This window comes from Oryctolagus cuniculus, chromosome 8, assembly GCF_051225735.1.
Source record: "Oryctolagus cuniculus isolate XC-2025 breed Fujian yellow rabbit chromosome 8, ASM5122573v1, whole genome shotgun sequence".
Taxonomy (NCBI): domain Eukaryota; kingdom Metazoa; phylum Chordata; class Mammalia; order Lagomorpha; family Leporidae; genus Oryctolagus; species Oryctolagus cuniculus.
In genome coordinates this window covers 4,113,724-4,135,883 of record NC_142874.1, presented here as the reverse complement: position 1 = coordinate 4,135,883, position 22,160 = coordinate 4,113,724, and the positions used below count along the sequence as shown (strand labels likewise).

At 41.2% G+C, this 22,160-nt stretch overlaps 2 protein-coding genes across 2 annotated transcripts in view; both read left to right on the top strand.

The window, feature by feature from the left end:
- The window catches only part of LOC149124800 (zinc finger protein 39-like), a 750,627-nt gene that overhangs the window by 270,711 nt on the left and 457,756 nt on the right, over positions 1-22,160 (top strand). The gene's annotated exons all lie outside the window — the stretch shown is intronic.
- LOC149124801 (uncharacterized) overlaps positions 14,361-22,160 on the top strand; it is a 54,313-nt gene continuing 46,513 nt past the window's right edge. Inside the window, exon 1 of the mRNA XM_089301844.1 lies at positions 14,361-14,668. The gene's annotated coding sequence lies outside the window, so the exon portion shown is untranslated. The remainder of the gene's footprint in view (positions 14,669-22,160) is intronic.

Genomic DNA, 22,160 nt, shown 5'->3' with positions numbered 1-22,160 from the left:
TGAGAAGAATGTCTGGTATTTTGACTGGTATTGCATTGAAATTGTAAATTGCATTTGGAGGAATGGACATTTTAATGACATTGATTCTTCCAAACCATGAACATGGAAGATTTTTCCAGTTTTTGGCATCTTTTTCTATTTCTTTCTTTAAAATTTTGTAATTCTCATCGTAGAGATTTTTGACATCCTTGTCTAAGTTTATTCCAAGGTATTTGATTTTTTTTTGTAGCCACTGTAAATAGGATTGAGCTTAGAAGTTCTTTCTCAGCCAGGGCATTGTCTGTGTATACAAAGGCTGTTGATTTTTGTGTATTGATTTTATATCCTGCTACTTTACCAAATTCTTCTATGAGTTGCAATAGTCTGTTTAGTGGAGCTCTTTGGATTCCTTAAAAAAGAATCATTTTACTGCAGACTGATAATTTGACTTCTTCCTTTCCAATTTGTATCACTTTGATATCTTTTTCTTGCCACGTCTCTGAGTAAAACCTCCAGTAACATATTGTATAGCAATGGTGCAAACAAGCATCCCTGTTTGGTACTGGTCTTAGTGGAATTGCTTCCAGCTTTTCCCCCATTCAGTATATTTCTTGCCATGGGTTTGTCATAAATTGCTTTGATTTTGTTCAGGAATGTTCCTTCTATACCCAATTTACTTAGAATTTTCATCATGAAAGAGTGTTGTATTTTTGAAATCCTTTCTCGGCATCTATTAAGATAACCATATGGTTTTTCTTCTGTAGTCTGTTAATGTGGTGTATCATAATGATTGATTTGCTAACGTTGAACCATCCCTGCATACCAGGGATAAATCCCACTTGGTCTGGGTGGATGATCTTTCTGATGTGTTGTTGCATTCTATTGGCCAGAATTTTATTGAGGATTTTTGTGTCTATGTTCATCAGAGAAATTGGTCCGTAATTCTCTTTCTCTGCTGAATCTTTTTTAGGTTTAGGAATTAAGGTGATACTGACTTTGTAGAAAGAAGTTGGGAGGATTCCCTCTCTTTCAATTATTTTGAATAGCTTGACAAGAATTGGAGTTAGTTCTTCTTTAAATGTCTGGTAGAATTCAGCAGTGAATCCATCCAGTCCTGGGCTTTTCTTTGTTGGGAAGGACTTTATTACTGATTCAATTTCTGACTCACTTATGGGTCTTTAGGTTTTCTATGTCTTCATGGTTCAATTAGGTAGCTTGTATGTATCCAGGAATCTATCCATTTCTGCTAGATTTCCCAGTTTGTTGGCATACAACTCTTTGTAGTAATTTTTGATGACTCTTTTTATTTCTGTGGTGTCTGTTGTTACATTTCCTTTTTCATCTCTAATTTTATTGATTTGGGTCACCTCTCTCCTTTTTATGGTTATTTGGGCCAATGGGGTGTCAATTTTGTTTATTTTTTCAAAAAAAGCAGCTCTTCGCTGATCTTTTGTAATGTTTTTGGATTCAATTCTGTTGATTTCTTCTCTAATTTTAGTTATTTTTCTTCTCCTATTGGTTTTGGGTTTGGTTTGGTTTGCTGTATTTTTTCTAGATCCTTGAGATGCATTGAAAGCTCATTTATTTGGTGCCTTTCCAATTTCTTGATGTAGGCACCTATTGCTATAAACTTTCCTCTCAACACTGCTTTTGCTGTATCCCATACGTTTTGATATGTTGTGTTGTTATCTTCATTTGCTTCTAGAAAATTTTTGATTTCTCTTTTGGTTTCTTCTATGACCCACTGTTCATTCAGGAGCCTGTTGTTCAGTCTCTATGTGTTTGCATATGCTCTAGAGTTTTCTGAGTTGCTGATTTTCAGCTACCAAAAGAATGAAGTTGTAACATTTGCATCAAAATGGATGCAGCTGGAGAATATACTGGTGAGTGAAATAAGCCTGAGACAGAAAGACATATATCACATATTGTCCCCTATGTGTGGGGGCTAAAATTTAAAAATAAAAACAAAAACAAAAAAGAAATGCGTGTATCAATATTGCTGCAAATATAATTTTGTCAAACTTTATATGTTTGACAAATCAATGACTGAGAATGATATACTACAATTTCAATGATCTGTCATTATTTTAATATTTACTGTATATAATTGAAATGGATATTGTTTTATTTGATTATTATTTATAGCCTGTTGAACTATGATTTTTTTTATTTGTTGAACTCTTTATTTTGTGGAGCATTAAGCCTTTGAGTGTAATGTAAATTTAAATGTCATATCAAAAATTAAAAAAGAAATGAAGGAAGGAAGAAACAGAAAGGGAGGAGAAAGGTAGAGAAATAGTGCATTCTTTGAATTGTGTCTACAAACTACACTGAATAGGAATTGTATTGTAGTAATTACCATGCATTTTCCATGACTTGAGAACCCAATGTATCAATAAAGTCCTCATAAAACAAAACAAAGCAAGCAACAATAAAATAAACCGCATTTTGACTGCAGACCAATTTGTTCATTGGGCAAGCATTACTTCTTTGCTCAGGAACTGCAGATCTTCCCTGGGAAGCAGAATTGGTGCAACACTTGGAGAAGCAACCTCAAACTCCAGTGTTGAGTCAAAGAAAACAGCCCAAAGTAAATAAACTGCACATAAGTCTTCTGTAGGGAAAGCCCCTCCCCCTACAAACAGCAAGCCACTAACAATGCCAGGAAAAGTGCTCCCTCTACTGGTAGAGCAAATAAGCTTTATCACATACAGGCCCAGATCCTGGTACTTTTGGAGATTCATCATTTGCAGAAATCAACCACGCTTTTCATCTGGAAGCTGACTATCCAAAGGCTGATGAGGGAGATTGCCCAGATCTCAAGACTAATTTGAAGTTCCAGAATGCAGTCATCAGTGAACTTCAGAAGGCTAGTGAGTCACACCTAGTGGATTTCTTGGAAAATACTAATTTGCATGCCATTTACACTGAGAGTCATTATCATGTTGAAAGTCATCCAGTTGGTTCACTATACATGGGGAGAGAAAGCTTTAGTGGAGGCAGTTTTTGTGGCATTTTATAGTGAATTCTATAAAATACTTTGGTTTAACTTGTGACTTTTTGTAAGAAATTTCTTAAAATGTATTGCATTTGCACTGTAAATTGTCATTACATCTTGCAGTATGAATATAAAAAACGTTCACAGATCTCAGGGATGTGAATCCTGTTGCTCAGGAGTTACATTCCTAATATGCAGAAAAGATGGGTGTTATTTCTTGCTTTCTTGATGCATGCTGTTGTGTGTCAATGACTTGTGTAGCTATTAATGTACTAGGATTGATTAAAAATGTATTCATGACATTTTCAATCAAACTGGTTATGGCTTGATCCAGATGTTTAGTGACCAGGGATATTAAGTCTGACCATACATAATGGTGCTAGAACATGGACTTTTACAATGGTGAAGATCCAAGTCACAACTACAGTGTATCTTACAGTTCCCTTAAAGAAAAAGTAAATCTGGCAGCTATAGAATACACTATGTGCATTTACATATTGTAGTGTCAATATTTTAAATTAATCTTCTACATTCATAAGTGGTGGAGAGTCTTGTCACAGACACGTACCATTTACATCTGGTTTTCTAACTAGACTGCACTTGTCTTCATTGTAGTAAAATGCCTTGTGCAATATACCTTGCATAACTCCTCATCCTACCAAAAGTTAACTAACCCTCCAGCTGGTAATGAAAACAGTAACTGGAGGATTCCATTTGTAAGTGTTTTAGAATAAAATACAATTTATACACACCAGAATTCTGTTGTTAATATTATCATCTAGTTGGTGTAGCTTTTTGTGTTGTGGTTGATCTCAAAACAGATTTATTTTCTCTTCTACCTAGAGGGAACAATGCAGATGTTCTTTTTTTCTTGTGAAATTTATAGTGCAACTCTTAGTATAAGCCTGCTGTGGAGGCTTATACTAAGCAAGCAGCACACACCTCCAGTTTATGGAACCTTTGCCAATTAAGATGATGGCTGGTTAGGTTATATCTGGTTATTGTCCTAGGAAAATCACTTTCCTAGAGATAGCCTTCCAAGTGATTTTAAAACTTATCTTTCTATTGAAGCTTTTAGGTCAATTATGTGTGATGACTGAATTTACAAATAATCTTTTTTATCAAAAATAATGTACTTAACTACAAATATATATAACAATTTGTCAGTTACAAATAAAATGTTTAAAAAATAAAGCAAAGATTTGGGTGGGAATTTTGGTACAGGAGTTAATCCACTGCTTGTGATGCTTGCATCAAATAGAGCCTGGTTTGAGTTTTTGCTGCTCTACACTTTTGATTCATCTTCTTGCTAATGTGCCTGGGAGGCAATGTACGATGGCCAATATGGTTTGATGGCTACCACCCTTTAGGAGACCTAAAAGGGGTTCCTGGATTCTGTCTTTAGCATGGCCTAACCTTAAATTTTGTGGGCATTTGAGAACTAAAACAGTGGATGAAAGGTATCTTCCTCTGTCCCTCCTTTTTTCTGTCACTATGCCTTTAAAATAAGGAAATATTCCAAAGTCAAAGGTTTTAATGTGGGCTTCAAATAAATACGATCAAACAATATATTGTGTACAGAAGAAGAAAGCTTTAACAGATGCAAAAAGCTGAAAATTTAAGTGATGAAACAAAGATATACCAAAATGTAACAGAGAAGAGAGTTATAGTGGTTGGCCATTTCAATAATGGACAGAAAAATTTTAAAATAAACAGTGTCACTAAAGATAAACAGGGACATCCTTTAGTAATAGAAATGCCAAACAATTTAGATAAGATAGCAAATATACATATATATTTCTCCTACAGACATGCTCAACATTATAGGAAAAAGAGACAAAGGGATCAGCAGAGTCAGCAATAGAACTTGGATTTGCCAGTATCCTTCTTTTAGTGATGGATGGCATAACTATGAAGAAGACTGAAAAGGATATGGAAGATTTGAATATAATAAAGCAACAAAGTTAATTGATACACACCACACTAATCAAGAGAATATGCCTTTCATTTAGATGTGCATGATGTGTTTTCCACAGAAAACAACTTGCTACATCATAAAGTCACCTGAATAAACTTTAAAGGACTGAAATCATTTAAGATATTTTCTCCGACCACAATTAGGAGTATTTGTCTAGTTGTTAAGATAATGTTTGACATATCCAAATCAAAATCAGGGCACCTGAGTTCAAGTCTTGGCTCGGCTCCCATTACAGCTTCCTGCTAATATGCATCCTAGTAGGGAAAAGGTGATGGCTGATGTAATTGAATCATTGCCACCCATATGGAAAACTTGGATTGAATTTCTGGCTCCATTTTGCCTAGATGAACTCCAACAGTGGTGAGTATTTTGGAAGCAAACCACAAATGACAATCTCTCATTCTCCCTCTCACTCTTGCTCTTGCTCTCTCTCTTTAAAAGATAAATTCTAAAAGCCAAAACCAAAAGGCTACTTGAGAAGTTGAAAAATAGGTGAAAAATAAGCAGTGCATTCTGAAAAAAAAAAAAAAAAAAACAGGAAGTAATGTGATGGAAAGAACCTCAAGGGAAATTAAAAAATATTAGGAAAGGATTGACAATTAAAATACGGTATACAAGAACCCATGTGATTAAAAGAGTGGTTGATGGAAATTATGAGCTATAAAAATCTGTTTTATGAAGAAATACATAAAATCAATAAGGCAGACTTCCCATTTAAAAAACTATAAAAAGCTGGGAAAACTAAACTCAAAAAAAAGCATCCTAAAGAAATAGACTACAGTGCAAAAGGACCATTTGTTGTTGAGACTTGGGGCTGGGTCAGCACATGGGAGCTGACCCCTCTGTCCATCAGTGTGCCCCCTACTTTAAACCCAACCACTACTCCCGAGTTCTTTAATGGATTCCGTTGAAAACTACAACATCTGCTCCTTCCCTTGATGAATGATGGATGCTGATATAACAGCTATATTGTCCCTAGTGCTAATTTGCTGTCTGCATTGAGCTCATGGAAGTGAAAAGCTTGCTGTCATCACCCACCTGATCTTGTCTACACATCTACTAGCTTGGCTTGCTGGGTGAGGAAATGTGCAGGGTGTAGACCACGCTGCAGTTGTAAGCAGTGACACTGGATATCATAGATGCAGGCAGGACATTTGAGAGAATGGGGTTATGGAATTAGCAGGGAATATGGGATACTGGCACTGCACATAGCTTAACCTGCGCTGGCAGCACAGGGCCTGGGATCCCCTGGTGACCTTATTCCCAAACTCCCCTGTCCTCATGGTCCTCAACTCCAGCTGGCAGCAGCGCACCCCGGGGTGCAGCTTGAGGCTGGAACTGATGGGCACCACAGAAGGCCACCCGTAGCTGGCCACTGGGCTTGGAGTCCAGGTGGCCATCATAGTCACCAGCCTGCTCAGAAATTGGGGATTCCCGCTGACTCCAGGTGCCGTGGGACCCACCCCACATACATCCATCACACACACCCTGAGTCCCATAAACAATCAGTAAATTGTAAGTCAGGTGAAGATTATTGCAAGCTCTGGAGTTACAAGATCTGAACGGGATTTTGGACAATGCAGGCAGCGGAGCTCCCAGGAGATGGGATCCTGAGGGCGGGTCAGCGGCCCCTGCTATCAGGAAGGCCAAACTCCCAGTAAGGCAGCTTCGGACCTTAGGCCAAGCCCCGCCCCTCACTCTCCTCACCCCGTGCAACCCCAAGGGACCACCCTCAGGCTAGGATTGGATACATCTTTCGTGACGTCATGCCTGCGCATTATCCAAACTGTTTAATCTAGCGCACCAGGGCGACATGGAGACCCTCTGGGGATTCTCTTTCCATTGCTGCTGAATTCAGCTTCCTGGTTCTGCTCCTGAGAGAGCGCGGGTCAGCTCAGACGCTTCTACTCTGAACTTCCCTCACCGCAGGGCCCTGAGTGGATGCCTGGAGTCCTTGGAAGCTGGAAAGAGGTGAGTGTGTGAGGTTCCCTGGCCCACAGGAGGTGAGGTGGGCCAGCAGCTGGGACCCCGGTGTGCTGGCTGCCTGAACCCTGGGCCTCACCTTTCCAGATTGTGTGGTGAGAAGGGAGAATCTGAACTTCACGCATGACCTAATTTCTTTGAGTTGGGCAATGGGGTCTCAAGTCTATAGCTCAGCTTTCCCTAGGGGTCTGAATCAGTTTTCTTGTTGAGCAGACTCAATATGCTAGAAAGAAATGGTATATTTACCACACACTTTTGGTCCAGGGATGAGGGGCAGTGTGTGATGGACTTTGCTGGTGGAGGCTTGGGATGGCACAGACACCACGTGGACGGATGGAGTGTGGGAGAGGCCTATCTCAAGTGGCTTCCATAGCAGACTGCTGGGGAGAGACCATTATCACATGAACGATTTACTCTGAGATGAAGAAGTGCTGGAGATCCATTACACAAGGATGTGTTTGCGTGTGTATCGCTACTGAACTGTGCATGTAATGTTAAAGATGGTAAGTTAGTATGTGCTTTTATCATAATTATAAATTGGGGGTTATTTTGCTTGTGAGATGCTGTATCCAAATCCTCTTGTACCTTACCCTAAAAATGGCCCTGCCTGTGGTCTTAAGTCACTCTGAGATTTCATTGAGCACAGCTGTTATCGGGTCACGCCCAGGCGGATGTGTGGCAGTCCATGACTGGTGTGTCCAGAAATATCGAGAAACATTGCTGCTTTCTAGCATTTTGAGTGCTTTAAATACTTTAATCAGGTGGAATCTTATAGTATTTTTCTTTGTTTGTTTGGCTTATTTTCTTATAATATCCTCAAATTTCATCCATGTCAAGGAATTTTTTCTTTCCAATGGATACATTAAATCCCACTGTGTGTATGGACTACATTTTCTTCACAAATTCATCTTTAGAGTGGCAACCCTTGCAAATGTTGACTGCAGTGAGTTATGCTATGATGAATAATACTCAATGAAAATTTTGACACATTAGAAGGAGAATCAGACAGCAATGAAATAAGTAGAAGGAAATATCAAAATCTGATTTCCAAGAAAAGATAGGACTACCAGAAATAAAATCAATATGAAACAGCAGATGTGAACAACAGTGTAGATCAACTTTTCTAACAATAGTATAAGAAGCATCCTACTTGGCAGCATCAGGACACATGCTCTTTAAAAAAACAGTTTTATTTATCTAGTTATTTGAAAGGCAGAATTACAGAGAGAGAGGAAGAGACAAAGAGATAGATCTTCCATCTACTAGTTCACTCCCCCAAAAGACCACAACAGTTGGGGGTAGGCCAGGCCAAATCCAGGAGATTGAAGCTTCTTCTGAGACTCTAACATGGGTTTAGGGGCTAAGCACTTGGCCATCTTCTGCTGATTTCCCAGGTGCATTAGCAGGAAGCTGGATCAGAATTGGCAGTGGCTTAACCCCTTACACCACAACACCAGTCCCAGAAGACATATTCTTAACTATTCTTCAGGTGAGATCACCAGTTAGTTCAGAAAATGTCTCAGCTAGTTTTAGAAAATTGAAAGCATACCAAGCACATTTCCCAAGTGAAATGGAATAAAAATATAAATCAACACCAGAAATAAAAAAATTGAAAAATCTCACATGTTATTTTCAGGGCTTTTTCAATTGTATATTTTTTTCTTTGAGAACCAGGGAGATTGTCCATTGGCTAATTTACTCCCCAAATATGCACAATAGCTGGGGCCAGGCCAGGCAAAATCTGGGAACAAGGAATTCAGAGAGAGAGATTGAGAGATGGCTACCAGCTTGCCCAATGATTCACTCTCCAATTGCCTGTAATGGGGAGAAGCCAGGACCAGAACCGTAATCTTGGACTCCCATACAGGTAGAAGGAATCTCATTGTGTTATCTCCAATGCTTTCCAGGGCTTGCCTTTGGGTGAAATTGGAATCCAGATGCACAGCCAGGTATCAAACCCGGGGTCTCCACCGTGGGGAGTAGGTGTCTTAATCATTTGGCCAAAAAATGAAAGCTACAAGATACTTCAAAAATTCCAAAACTAGTGGCATATTGGGTAAAGCTGCCTGGGATGCCAGCATCCCAATATAGGCATTGGTTTGAGTCCCAGCTGCTCCACTTCTGATCCAGCTTTCTGCTAATGCACCTGGAAAGGCAGCAGATAATGGCTCAAATACTTGGGCCACTGCACTCACATGGGAGACCTGGAAGAAGCTCCTGGCTCTTTATTTGGACTGGTCCAGCTCTGGCCATTGTGGCTATTTGGAGACTGAACCAGTGGATGGAAGATCTATTTTTTCCTCTCTATTTATAACTCTGTCTTTCAAATAAATGAATAAATAAATATTTTTATAAACCTCTAAAAATGGAATTAAAAGACATTATTTTGGTAGAAACATCTTTGAAAGCTCTGCATAATTTTTCATAATATATATTTTTCATAAACTTTTTGAGGAATTTCATTATAATATGCTGTTTCAAGGTGAATATATCAACCTTGTGAATTTTAAAAGAATGGTTATATACATATCTTTTATATCATGGTTGTATTTAAAATGTTTTATTACCCTATAATCACATAGGCATTTCTAGTTTAAATCTTAATATTTAAAGATTAACATTTAAATAGTTATTCCATAGCCTCTTGGATTGTTACTTAAATATTAAATATTTTCATTAAAATGAAAATTGCACATTGTCATTAGCCCAGAAATAAATATTTTTATACTATAATGAAAGTATATTGTGTGCCCTTAAAACAAATGTTGTTCTATGTAATTTTAAAACTGAAAGCTATTTTTAACACATTTGCATTTCCTGAGTGTGGTCATCTATGCCTTATCCAAATCTATTATCTAAGTGTGTCTTGTGAATCTTCTGGTACATCACATCCTGAACACATGATCATGTATCTTTACATTGTTGCTAAAATGGCCTTTTTAAAAAAGATTAATTTTTTATTTATTTGAAGCGCAGAGTTACAGAGAGAAAGGGAGGACAGAGAAGGAGAGGAATAGGGAGAGGGAAAGGGGGAGGGAGAGGGAGGAAGGAGAGAGAGAGAGAGAGAGAGAGAGAGAGGCCTTTCATCTGCTGGTTCACTCCCCAAATGTCCGCAATGGCCAAGGCTGAGCCAAGCCAAAGCCAGGAGCCAGGAGCTTCATCTGGGTCGCCCATATGGGTACAGGAGCCTAAGCAGTTGGGCTGTCCTCCACTAATTTCCCAGACACATTATCAGGGCACTGGATTGGAAGTGGAGCAGCTGGGACTTGAACCAGCACCCTCATGAGATGCCAGCACTATGGTCAGTGGTTTAACCTACTACACCATAGCCCTTAAAGCAGCCACTATGAAGTATATTTTTCATGTCATAACAACTGCTTATTGAGTGGATTGCAATTTAATGAAGGCAAAGGTTCACATTCTAGTATAACCCATGCCATTTGTGGATTGGCTCTGAGTTTGCCATTTATCAGTCTGTCTCCTTCCCATTAAATATGTTTTTATTTTATCACATGACTTTAACACTCATCATTTGCCATGTTGGTTCATAGCTCATATTTTTCTCATGTTCCCCTGTCTAGAATAACCTTCTCACAATATCTCTGTGCTTGGTCCATTTGTCAAAATATGACATTACTTTTGCAGCATTTTCTGAGCTGTCCAGACTTATATACCAGTTCCTCCTCTATGCCCTTACTTTAAGTTATTCACTTCATTTGTAGAATTGGCAAATTATACTTTGCTGTTCTTACTTGTTTATATCTATCTATTTTATATATATATATATATATAACTTAAATATAGGGCAGAATTCACCCTCTAAATTTTTTGACATTTCTTAGGATCTGCCTTAATGAGTGGAGGACATACAAATAAATGTTTTCTGAAGTTCTTTTCTCTTTTTTTTCAAATATTTCTTTATTTGAAAGCAAAAGTTAGAGAGACAGAAAAGTCTTCCATTTCCTGGTTCACAGCTGGGTCTGGGCCAGGGTGAAGCCAGTAGCCTGGAACTCTATCCATGTCTCCCACATGGGTGGCCAGGGTCCAAGTATTTTAGTCATTATATGCTAATTTCTCTGGTGTATTAACAGGGAGTGAGTGTAATACTGGTGTATTAGCAAGAAGCTGGATCAGAAGCAGAGCAGCTGAGATTTGAATCACCACTTCCATATGGAATGCTAGCATCAGAAGCTGTATGTTGACACATAGGACCACAATGCTGGCCCCATTTGCCTTATTAAAATGAAAAGGAAGTTATGCAACTGAACACCTAAAAGGAAACCTGTAGAAGTGAAACTGACACTGTGAGAAACAATGACTTGATTAGCCCTTGTCCTGACTGTCGAGGAACAGCTTACTATTTTATTGTTTTTAATATTTTCTTTTTCTACTTAATACTATTTGTTGAACTCTTTAATTAACACACAATTATTCTTAGGTGTTTAAATTCAACTGAAAATTGATCCCTGTTAAAAATAAGAGTGGGAATGGGAAAGGGAGGAGATGTACAGTTCAGCGCATGCTCAGTCAGACTTACCCCTAATCGCAAACCTGGAAACATGCCAAGGGACTCCAAATCCCATTAAGTTGGCAGATACCAATGCCATATTACTAGTTAAAATGATCAATTTAAGTTCATAATTGATCATGAAGATAGTATTAACTGTCAAAGGGATTACATAAATAAGATCAGTGTCTGCTAATAGTAATTGATAGAATTAAAAAGGAGAGAACGATCCAACATGGGAAGCAGGATACACAGCAGACTCATAGAATGGCAAATGCCCTAAAAGCACTCTGCCTCAGAATCAGCCCTTAAGGCATTCGGATCTGGCTAAAAAGCCCATGAGAGTTTCTCAGGCATGGAAAACCAAGACACTGTGGCAAAAAAGGACTTAAATGATCAATCTCTGTGAGTGAGATCCTCGAAGAAAGAATGAGCCATCAAAGAAGGAGGTACCTTTCTCTGAAGGGTGGAGAGAACTTCTGCTTATTATTGCCTTGTCTAAATACAGTTGGAGTTTCTGAACTCAAGAGACTTCCATAGCCTTGGCAGCTCATGACAAGAGCCTCGGGTGATTACTGATATCATAAATAAGTGTGTCAATTGTTAAACCAACAACAGGAGTCACTGTGCACTTACTCCCCATGTAGGATCTCTGTCCTTAATGTGTTGTACTATGAGAATTGACTGTAGGACTAGTCTTCAAATAGTACTTTATACTTTGTGTGTCTGTGTGGGTACAAACTGTTGAAATCTTTACTTAGTATATACTAAGTTGATCTTCTATATATAAAGATAATTAAAAATGAATCTTACTGAAGAATGGGATGGGAGAGGGAGTAGGAGATGGGATGGTTTGCGGGTGGGAGGGTGGTTATGGGGGGGGACTGCTATAATCCAAAAGTTGTACAAATGAAGTTTATGTTTATTAAATAAAAGTTTTCTAAAAAAAGAAAAGAAAGTTATTATAATACTACTTGGAATATTGCTCCACACAGGATAAATTTATTAAACCTAGAAATCAATCACTAAAACATTTTTCATTTTTTTATAAGAAAATTTTGTCACATATTTATGTCTCTAGCTGATGTAGGAAGGCATTTAGGACAAGATTGATCAGGACTGTGATCATTGAATCTCCTTCCTTTTTTAGACAAGTTATAAGCTATAATCATTGGTGGTTCTCTACAGTGTAGATTATTGTTTTAGGTACTCTTCCTCTCTCTCACTGTTTTTCCAGAAGAGAAATCTAGGGTTTTAGAAGCTGAATCCCAAGACAAAAGAAAGATTTCCTAAACCAGTACTAGATTTTGGTTGACCTTTAACCCAGACCTTTAACTGATATCACCATGGGTAAATGCTAAACTCTTTGCACCTCATTTTTTTTTTGTAAATTCCTGATGATACTGTCTCCAAATTAATCTAAGGTATAAATAATATGATGTAAGGTATTTAGTCCCTTAACTTGGTTCCTATAAGGTACTCAACAATATTAGTTCTGTATCCAGTTCCCCTGTTTCTGTGCTTGGTGAATTAAAAGGTGGTAAAAAATAAATAGAGGCCGGCACCGCAGCTCACTAGGCTAATCCTCCACCTGTGGCACTGGCACCCCGGGTTCTAGTCCCAGTTGCTCTGGTTCTGTCCCAGTTGCTCCTCTTCAAGTCCAGCTCTCTGCTGTGGCCCAGGAGGGCAGTGGAGGATGGCCCAAGTGCTTGTGCCCTGCACCCACATGGGAGACCAGGAGGAAGCACCTGGCTCCTGGATTCAGATAGGTGCAGTGCGCTGGCCGCAATGTGTCAGCCGTAGCGGCCATTTTGGGGGTGAACCAATGGAAAAGGAAGATCTTTCTCTCTGTCTCTCTCTCTCTGTCTAACTCTGCCTGTCAAAAAAAAAATTTGAAAAGAACTATTGGGACTGGCACTATGGTGTAGCAGGTAAAGCCACTGTCAGTAGTGCCAGCGTTGCATAAGTGTGCTGGTTTGAATTCAGGCTTCTGCACTTCCTACCCATTTCTCTGCTATGGCTTGGTAAAGCAGAGGAAGATGGCCCAAGTACTTGGGCCCCTGCACACATGTAGGAGACCTGGAAGATACTCCTGGCTTCAGAATGGCTGAGCTCCAGCCATTGCAGCCATTTGGGGAGTGAATTGATGGAAGACCTCTCTCTATCCCTCTCTCTCTTTTGGCCTCCACATCTCTGTAACTCTGTCTTTCAAACAAATGAATAAAATTTTTTTAAAGATTTTTTTTTTTATTTCTTTGAAAGACAGAGCTACAGAGAGGTAGAGACAGAGAGAGAGGTCTTCCATCTGCTGGTTCACTCCCTAGATGGCCACAATGGCCAGACCTGTGCTGATCCAGAGCCAGGAGCTTCCTCTGGGTCTCCCACGTGGGTGCAGGGGCCCAAGGACTTGGACCATCTTCTACTGCTTTCTCAGGCCTAGCAGGGAGCTGGATGGGAAAGGAGCAGCCGGGACTAGAACTGGCACCCATATGGGATGCTGGGGCTTCATGCCAGGGCTTTAGCAAGCTGCACCACAGCGCTGGCCCCAGTAAAAATGTTTAAAAAAATTATAAACACCAATAAAACACAAATAAAAGTTGTATTCTCAAATTTGGATGTTAAACTATGCCTTCTACACCTCTGCTAAAGATATATTCTATTCATCGTCATTTATTATTTGAGAGAAATTTCCAGGAACAAAGCAAATTAGACTTCCCCAGAAGAATGCAGTTAATGAAGTAGCGAAGGTTTTGGGATCAGTTAGCAGAAGTCGGTGTTTCTCAAGATTTTCCTTCAGGAAAGGAAGAGCACCAACTGATCCTTGAGATTTTGAGGTGAGAAGGAAGAGAAGGAGGGATGTAAACAGAAGCAAACGCCCTCTGAAGCCCTCGGGGAGAGCCAGAGGTCCCAGCCTGGACTCCATTTCCCAGAGTCCTCGGGTGTCCCGACGCGTTCCTGCCCTTGCGCCTCGGAGGAAGCTCATTCAGTGACCGGAGTCAGGACCAGGAGGCTGCTGCGATCCTCTCCACACTTGCACTGCCTCGCTCGGCACTGCAACCCCAGGCAGTTTGCGAGCACACACCCAGAGCCTGCCACCCGCTGTGGCTGTGCCTCTTCATCTGCTGCCTGTGGGTCCCACGTGCTGGGGACCTTTTCTGCCCCACACTCTGCTCCTCGTGTGCCCTGAAGAAGGAGGACGTACTCCCTGGACTTTCTGTGGCAAGTATGGAGACTAGGAAGGGGCCGGGATGTGTGTGTGTGGGGGAGGGGTGGGTGCTAGGGCGGCTGGCGGCTCCCAGGTGTGGCTCACTTGCTCCTCAGTGATCCTGGCGGCTTTTCCCTGCAGTCAGGGCTGGAATCCGGGCTGTCCTGCCTCCCAGCGCAAGAACAGTGGCATGCTATCTCGCCCAAACTTCCCATAACGTGCTTTACTTAGTGGTTACAAGGGGAAGGTTATCGGATGGGGGGAGCTGCACCAGCAGGACAGGCAAGAGCACAGCCAGACTCCCGTTCTCTAAATATTTAAATAAAGCCGGTTCTCACTTTGAGTGGATCAGAGAATGCCATCTGAGCGGGCCTCCTGCTGTATCCAGAGGCCATTCCAGCAGGGCTGGGCTTGGTGGCCTTCAGCTGGGAGCCTGAGGGGGCAGGGGGTTGGAGAAGGAGGATCAGACTAGAATCTGCTCCACAGCCCCCATCCTGCACCTCGTTGGCTCAGTGGGGTCCCCGCGGACACAACTGGCAGCCGGGACCCTAAGTGTTCAGCTTAGTTTTTCCAAGCGGGAGCAGCATGAAGGGTGTGCTGTAGCTTTGTGGCTTTATCTCTCTTCCTTGTTTAGTTGACAGGCTTTTTTCTTTTCTTTTCTTTTCTTTTCTTTTCTTTTCTTTTCTTTTCTTTTCTTTTCTTTTCTTTTCTTTCTTTTTCTTTTTCTTTTTCTTTTTCTTTTTCTTTTTTATTTATTTGACAGGCAGAGTTAGACAGTGAGAGAGAGAGACAGAAAGGTCTTCCTTCCATTGGTTCACCCCCAAAATGGCCACTATGGCTGGCACTGCACTGATGCGAAGCCAGAATCCAGGTGCTTCCTCTTGGTCTCCCATGCAGGTGCAGGGCCCAAACACCTGGGCCATCCTGCACTGCCCTCCCGGGCCACAGCAGAGAGCTGGACTAGAAGAGGAGCAAAGGGGATGCCGGCACTGCAGGCAGAGGATTAACCAAGTGAGCCACAGCGCCGGCCCCGACAGATTTTTTCAGTCTTGAATTTGAGGCCATGGAATCATAGCTGTTGATTTATTTTGCTGCTTTTTGATGTCTGTCTTCAGCCCTTCCTTCTTCTGTTAGCAAGGATGCCAACAGTTACTACTGTTAGGAAAGGAGTTGCTGACTAGTGCCTCCTCACACAGGGCACCACGATGTTAGGAAAAGAGGTGCAGAATAGAGAGGAAGCAGCGTATGAATTTATGGCCAGAACGAATTTATTCAGAGAAAATGAATTTGTAGAGGTGGGTGACCAACTGCCCACATGCACATTGATGGAACGCCTGGCAGAATGCTGTGCTTTTTGGATTTTAGGAGGGTTAAGGATGGGGGCAGCAGGTGGAGGGGAATTCCTGGAACTGTGTGGGGCTTTGGGAACCTGGAGTAGAATGTAGGGTGGGGTGTGAAGGCAATAGGGTGTGAGACCCAATTGAGATTCAAGGACAAGGAATACATTCCAATGTTTATCTTTTGGGTAATGAGCTAGAATGGCTGAGGCTTATATCCTTGTTCCATCAATTATCTGCCACTGATCCCTTTGCAAGGTGAGCTGAAGTTAACACAATCTACTGTGTGGTCAACTGGAGCTATTTTTATCTGGATTTGCATAAAGTGGAGGACTATAAAAAATACAGAAAAGTAACACTTTTTCTCTGCCCAGTTCTTTACAGTCACCCAATGATCCACCAAGCTGATTATCTTACAGTCCATATTGTTTTAATTAAGGGGGCCTATTATTTGTCTTACTTTGGGTTCTGTGTTTAAGCCTATGACATTTTTGACATGGGAGGATGTTCTATATTTTCATAATGACTGTTCTGTGGAAACATCTATACAAGTTGTTAATGTGAGGAAGGCTAAGAAAGAAGAGAGGACAAAAAAGTGCCTCTCTCCCCACACAGAGATGCCCACATAGTGGAGTAGAAGATGTGGGCTTGAAAACTATTTCTGACTTTCAGTAAAATGAAGTTTGCACATGCATAACTGTGTTTCAGTGATTCATATGTTGTGGTTTTATCACAGGTTACTAATTGTTGAGCATAATGAGGCCATCTAGGAAGTAAAAACAGAAAGTGAATCCTGGATAGTGTCCTTGGATAGCCCAGTTGGGAAGTGAATCCTGGATAGAGCCTGGAACACCTTTTGGGACTCCCATGTGGGTGGCAGGGACCCAAGTTGTTAGGTTTGGAATAGCTCAGGACTCTAGCCTTTTTTACCCTCAGAAGAAGAGGTGGAAAAAGGAAACAGATCGACCTCAACAGAGACAGATTGCTTTATTGGAAACAAAGAGGGGTGGCAGCCTATTCTCAGGAGAGGGCTGCTGGCAGGTGAGTCAGGACCCTGGGTTTTATCCAGTTAGGAGGGACTTTTTCACTCAGGGTATGGGGAGGTGTATTAGGCAGCTGGGGAAAAATGGATGTCTCTTTGAAGCCTCAGGGGCTTTCCACTTGTCTGTTTCACTAGCTGCTCTGTGCTGCATATCAGCTTTGCTATTTGCATTGCAAGGAGACCTGAAGGGTCCCTTTGGCACCTAGGATACACACAAAAGTGAGGAAGTGGGGCAGGGGGCAGGGGCGGAGGAAGAGAGGGAGGAAGGGAAGGGTGGGATAAGTGTTGGGCCATCTGCTGCTGCCTTTCCCGGGCCTATTAGTAGAGAACTGGATTGGAAGTGGAGCAGCTGAGACTTGAACTGGTGCTCACATAGAATGTTGGCATTGCAGGAGGTACCTTAAACCAGTGTGCCACAAAACTAGGCCATCAGTAGACAATTTGAAGTGGGATCAGTGGCTATGAAAATGTACTCTAAAGTTACAAGGGAAGTGGAAAAGTGTTTCTTCTAACTCTAGTAGGTTCTAAGGGCCTTTATTGGACATCGGCTCTGACTTGTCCAATAAGCAAAGTGAAAGAAGTCAGAACTTTAGTTAACATTTTACTCTAAATCAGAGGTGGGGAACAGCCAATCTGTGGGCCATATAGGGTCCATGAAATCATCTGTTCTGGCCCTGCCAAGGCAACTGCATGTGGCACTGGATAAGCAATCTACAGCATATGAATTTTTAATTTGGTAATTTTGTGTGATCCATGAAAGATGTTATAAATATTCAAATGACTTTGACAGGAAAAAAAAATCCCCACCCCTGTCAAATATTAATGGCAAATCCAAGGCAGTTCACAAATATGTTTAAGAGTGAATGAATGGCTACAATTACCAATCCTGTGGAAGACAGACACTTCTAGACAACACATTCCAAAGATATCAATTACGTTTCTACGTACTGTCAAAGGATGTCAATCATGTGGTTGAAATTGATTTATTACTTCTCAGAAAGAGAAATAGGAATCCTGTGTGATGAGAGGTGTGTGCATCAAAAATAATGTTGGCTCAGAGAACCTGTTTCTGTGACCAGTCTTAAATGGCATGTGGAGATGCATGTTTATGGCCAGTGTGCATGAGGTATCCAAGTGCACAGTTTGTACCAACTCATATGTACAGATGTGCTTTTCTAGATGTGGATGATGTGGAGATTCTTCAGTGTCTGGTTTTTCTTGGGGGAGATGAAGAGAGGATGCATATGCGGGGGAATTGTAAAACTCAAAACTGGTCTCTGAATATCAGGCCTACCATGAATGGCACTTCTTTAAAATATGGATTCCCCCATCTACTCTATTAGATGACTTGGCTTTACAAGATTTATTTTTCATGGAATGTTGTATTTGAAGGTTTTTTAAGTCTTTTTTGATTTTACGAGTGACCGCGGTGTGCTGCTGCCCCTCAGTGGCTCCTAAAGCCTGTGGTGGCTCTTGTCTGAGCATCTGTAATCCAGAAAGATGGAGTCTCCACATTTTTTTCTCCCCTTTCTTCCCCACTTTTTCTCTTTGCTGTTTCTGCTGGTCTGCAAAGGGGATGATTGCCTAGCTGTAGTCACTGCCTTGATCCAAGGTGCCACTTGGCCTCTCTCCCTGGGAAGACTGCTTCTTGTGTGACACTGGCCATTGGAAGAGACTCTGATGGACTCACATTGGGCACCTTTCAGTAGACAGCTTGTCCTACTTTCCAACATTTTGGCAGTGGAGTGAATGCCACATTAGCAAGTGTGGGTTCCTAGGGAATTTGATGGAGGAAAAGCTCTGAAGAAACTCATCTGTCCCTCGTTTCATTGCTTTTCTCATTTTGTTTCTCTGGTCTTGACATTATTTTCTAGCTTTTCCATTGATTCACATCCAGTAGACTGCATGTAATTCTGTTTTCATAACTGTCAGCCCTTGTCCACATCAGGCTGTTTTTCAGAGAAGGACAAAGATGTTAGTAGTCACCCTAAAGCATTTCAAGTAGCTGTGTTTTCCTTGTGACTGCAAGGCTAAAAAGCTGACTTCTCTTGGGACTTAACAGGTTTGCTGGGTGATTATTCTGGGGTTCACATTGAGCACTAGACATCGATGTTCCATGTGACTGGTTCATATTACATGTTTCATTTTGTGGAAAATCTTTGCTTATATTCTCTGAGTGCCTGGTTGGGTGACACCTGCCCATAGTGGGAACTAAACCATTGTTTTGCTCACATGGGCATTTTTTCTGGATCCTGGTGAGAACTGATGAATTGATGATGTTTTTCCACCTACATTATATTCTGAGATTTATTTTATTTTCTTAAAACGATCTGACCTTTGCTCCCCCCTCTTCTGAAATTGGTGTGCTTCCATCCTCTTTATAACCACACACATGAATACCTTTCTTCTTTCTTTTTATGATGTTGAGAAGAGTAATGGAGACATTTCAGCTCTCTCCACTGTCAGCACATTCTTCAGGCTGTCTCCTTGAATTAGGCACTGGGTTCATTTGGTTGCACTAAAAGGGATCTACCTATTGTTAGTGTAACTTTACAATAAAAGTCATCATAAAATCAATCTGCCTTATAAACCTCTCCTCTGTTATTTTGAAATATGTTGTAAGTGTCTTTTATGTCAATGTCTATAAGCTGGAGACTTCCCATTTAAGGCAGAAGGCTGCCGAGGGATAGCACAACCATAGCTTTGCTCTGTTATTTGCATGTGGCTCCTCTTTTACCCTTTCTTTTTTTTTTTTTGTAAGAATTAAGCATTTTATTTTAAAGGCAGATTTACAGAGGAAGAGGGAGACACAGAAGGATGAGGATCTTCGATTTGCTGGTTCACTCTTCAAATGGCCACAATGAACAAGATTGAGCCAGTTGAAAGCCTGGAGCCTGGAACTCCATCCAAGTCTTCATGTGGGAGCAGGGGCCCAAATATTTGGATCATCTACTTCTTCCCCAAGTGTATTAACAGAAGTGGAGCAGCTGTGAGTTAAACTGGCACTGATGGGGCCAGCATTTTGGCACCATGGGCTAAAACCACTGCCTGCAACTCTGGCATCCCAAATAGGTAATGGTTCATATCCCAGTTACTTCATTTATGATCCCCCTCCCTGATAATGGTCTGGGAAAGAGTGGAGGATGGCTCAAGTGTTTGGGTTCCTGCCACCCATGTGGGAGACCTGGCTGAAGCTCCTGGCTCCTGATTGCCACCTGACTCAGCCCTGGCTGTTGTGCCCATCTGAGGAGAAAACTAGCAGATGGAAGATCTCTCTCTCTTTTAGGATATATTTATTTATTTGAAAGGCAGAGTTACAGGGAGAAATGGGGCGGGGGGGGAATCTTCCCTCTACTGATTCACTCCCCAGATGGTTTTAGTAGTGAGGGCTGGGCCAGGCCCTGCCCAGGCCCACATCAGGAGCCCAAGTAGTTGGACCATCTGCTGTCCCCAGCCCATTAGCAGGGAGCTGGATCAGAAGTGGAGCAGCTGGGACATGAACTGGTGCTGATATGGGATGTCAGCATTGGCTTTACCTGCTACACCAGATTGCCATCATCTCTCTCTCTCTCTGTGTGTGTATAACTCCAACTTTCAAATAAATAAATAAATCTTAAAATGACATTCATATGGGATGCCATCATTTGAGGCTGTGGTGGCTTAACCTACTGTGCCACAATACCAGCCCCACCATTTCCCTTCTGTTGACTTGTGTGTCAAGATCTTGGAGATGCCTATTGAACAGGTATCAGCATTGTGTTGGGCTGTTCTATTTCAGTTTGATTGTCATTTGTTGAGTGGGAGATAGTGATCAAGGCTAGCTGTAATGTGATCAGTGGCTAAAGATGCTATGTGTTAGGACTGAACTGGATCAATCTTTTTATTTCCTCAAATATAAGTAGAAAATTAAATACTCTCAAGGCTAATATGCTACAAAGTAATTACTAGAAACCAATATTCCTTTCTTCTCACCTAACAGATTCAGCTGTTTTTGTTTTTCTATCATTTAGTTCAAATCTGTATTGGACCCCTAGAGCAGGGGGAAGCTTTTTAGTCCAGTCAGAACTCAGAGATGTTATCCATCCCTCTCAGAGCATCAAAGCCACAGCTCTGCTACTAGCCTGGCTTGCATTGTGTGGTGGTGCCATGCCCACATGGAGATGGATTCTTCACTCAGGAATTCACCTGAGTGGAGAAGAAGTCAGGTAGTCTATTTCTTGAACTGAAATGGAATTTTGATCAGGACATTCTTCAGATTGTGGTTAGCAGAGTGGAGAAATTTTGTTTAACATGTTCTTGCCTTGTGGAGTGCTCTGTGTTCTTCCAGTGTACACACAGGGAGCCTATGAAAATGTCTGTGATTGATTGAAGGTGTTTGTGCAGCTCCGCAGTATCTGAATTTCCCCTTGTGACCATCTCTAACTAGAAACCAAGGTGCAAAGTGAGGAGGAAACTGTCACCCTGAAACCATCCTGGGTTTGTGCCCCTTGTTCCTTTTCTTTTCCTTCAATACTAAAGCAGCCTTAAACAGAGTTATACTGGGTAGAATTGGTACTTTTGGTATTTGAGTGCTTGGAAAGCAAGAGAAATGATTTTTCTGGAGGAAAGCATTAGGAGTCACTAGACAAAGTTAGCAGTAGCTTTCTTGGCTCCATCATATGTCAACTTGAGTCATTTATGGTCAGTTTTTTTTTTTATTTCTAAAAACTTTTTTTTTAAACCAGAAAGGCAGAATGACAGGAATTTTTTTGTTTGTTTCTTTTTAATTTTATTTTTTCTTTTATTCTAGGAGAGAGATGCTCCATTTGCTGGCTCACTCCCCAAATAGCCATAACATCCTGGGCTGGGCTAGACTGCAGCCTGGAGCCCAAAGCCAGATCCCTGATGTGGTTGAAGGGGTCCAAGAAGTTGGGCTATCCTCTGCTGCTTTCCCAGACCATTAGCAGGGAGCTGGATTGGATTTGGAACCGCCTGGAAATGAGCTTGTACCTATAAGGGATGGTGGCTCTGCTGGCTATGGTTTTATCTTGTGTACCACAGTGTGGACCCTTTTTTAAAACACTTTAAAAAAAGTTTATTTATTTATTAGAAAGGCAGAGTTAGAAAGAGGAAAAGACACCCCACCCCCACC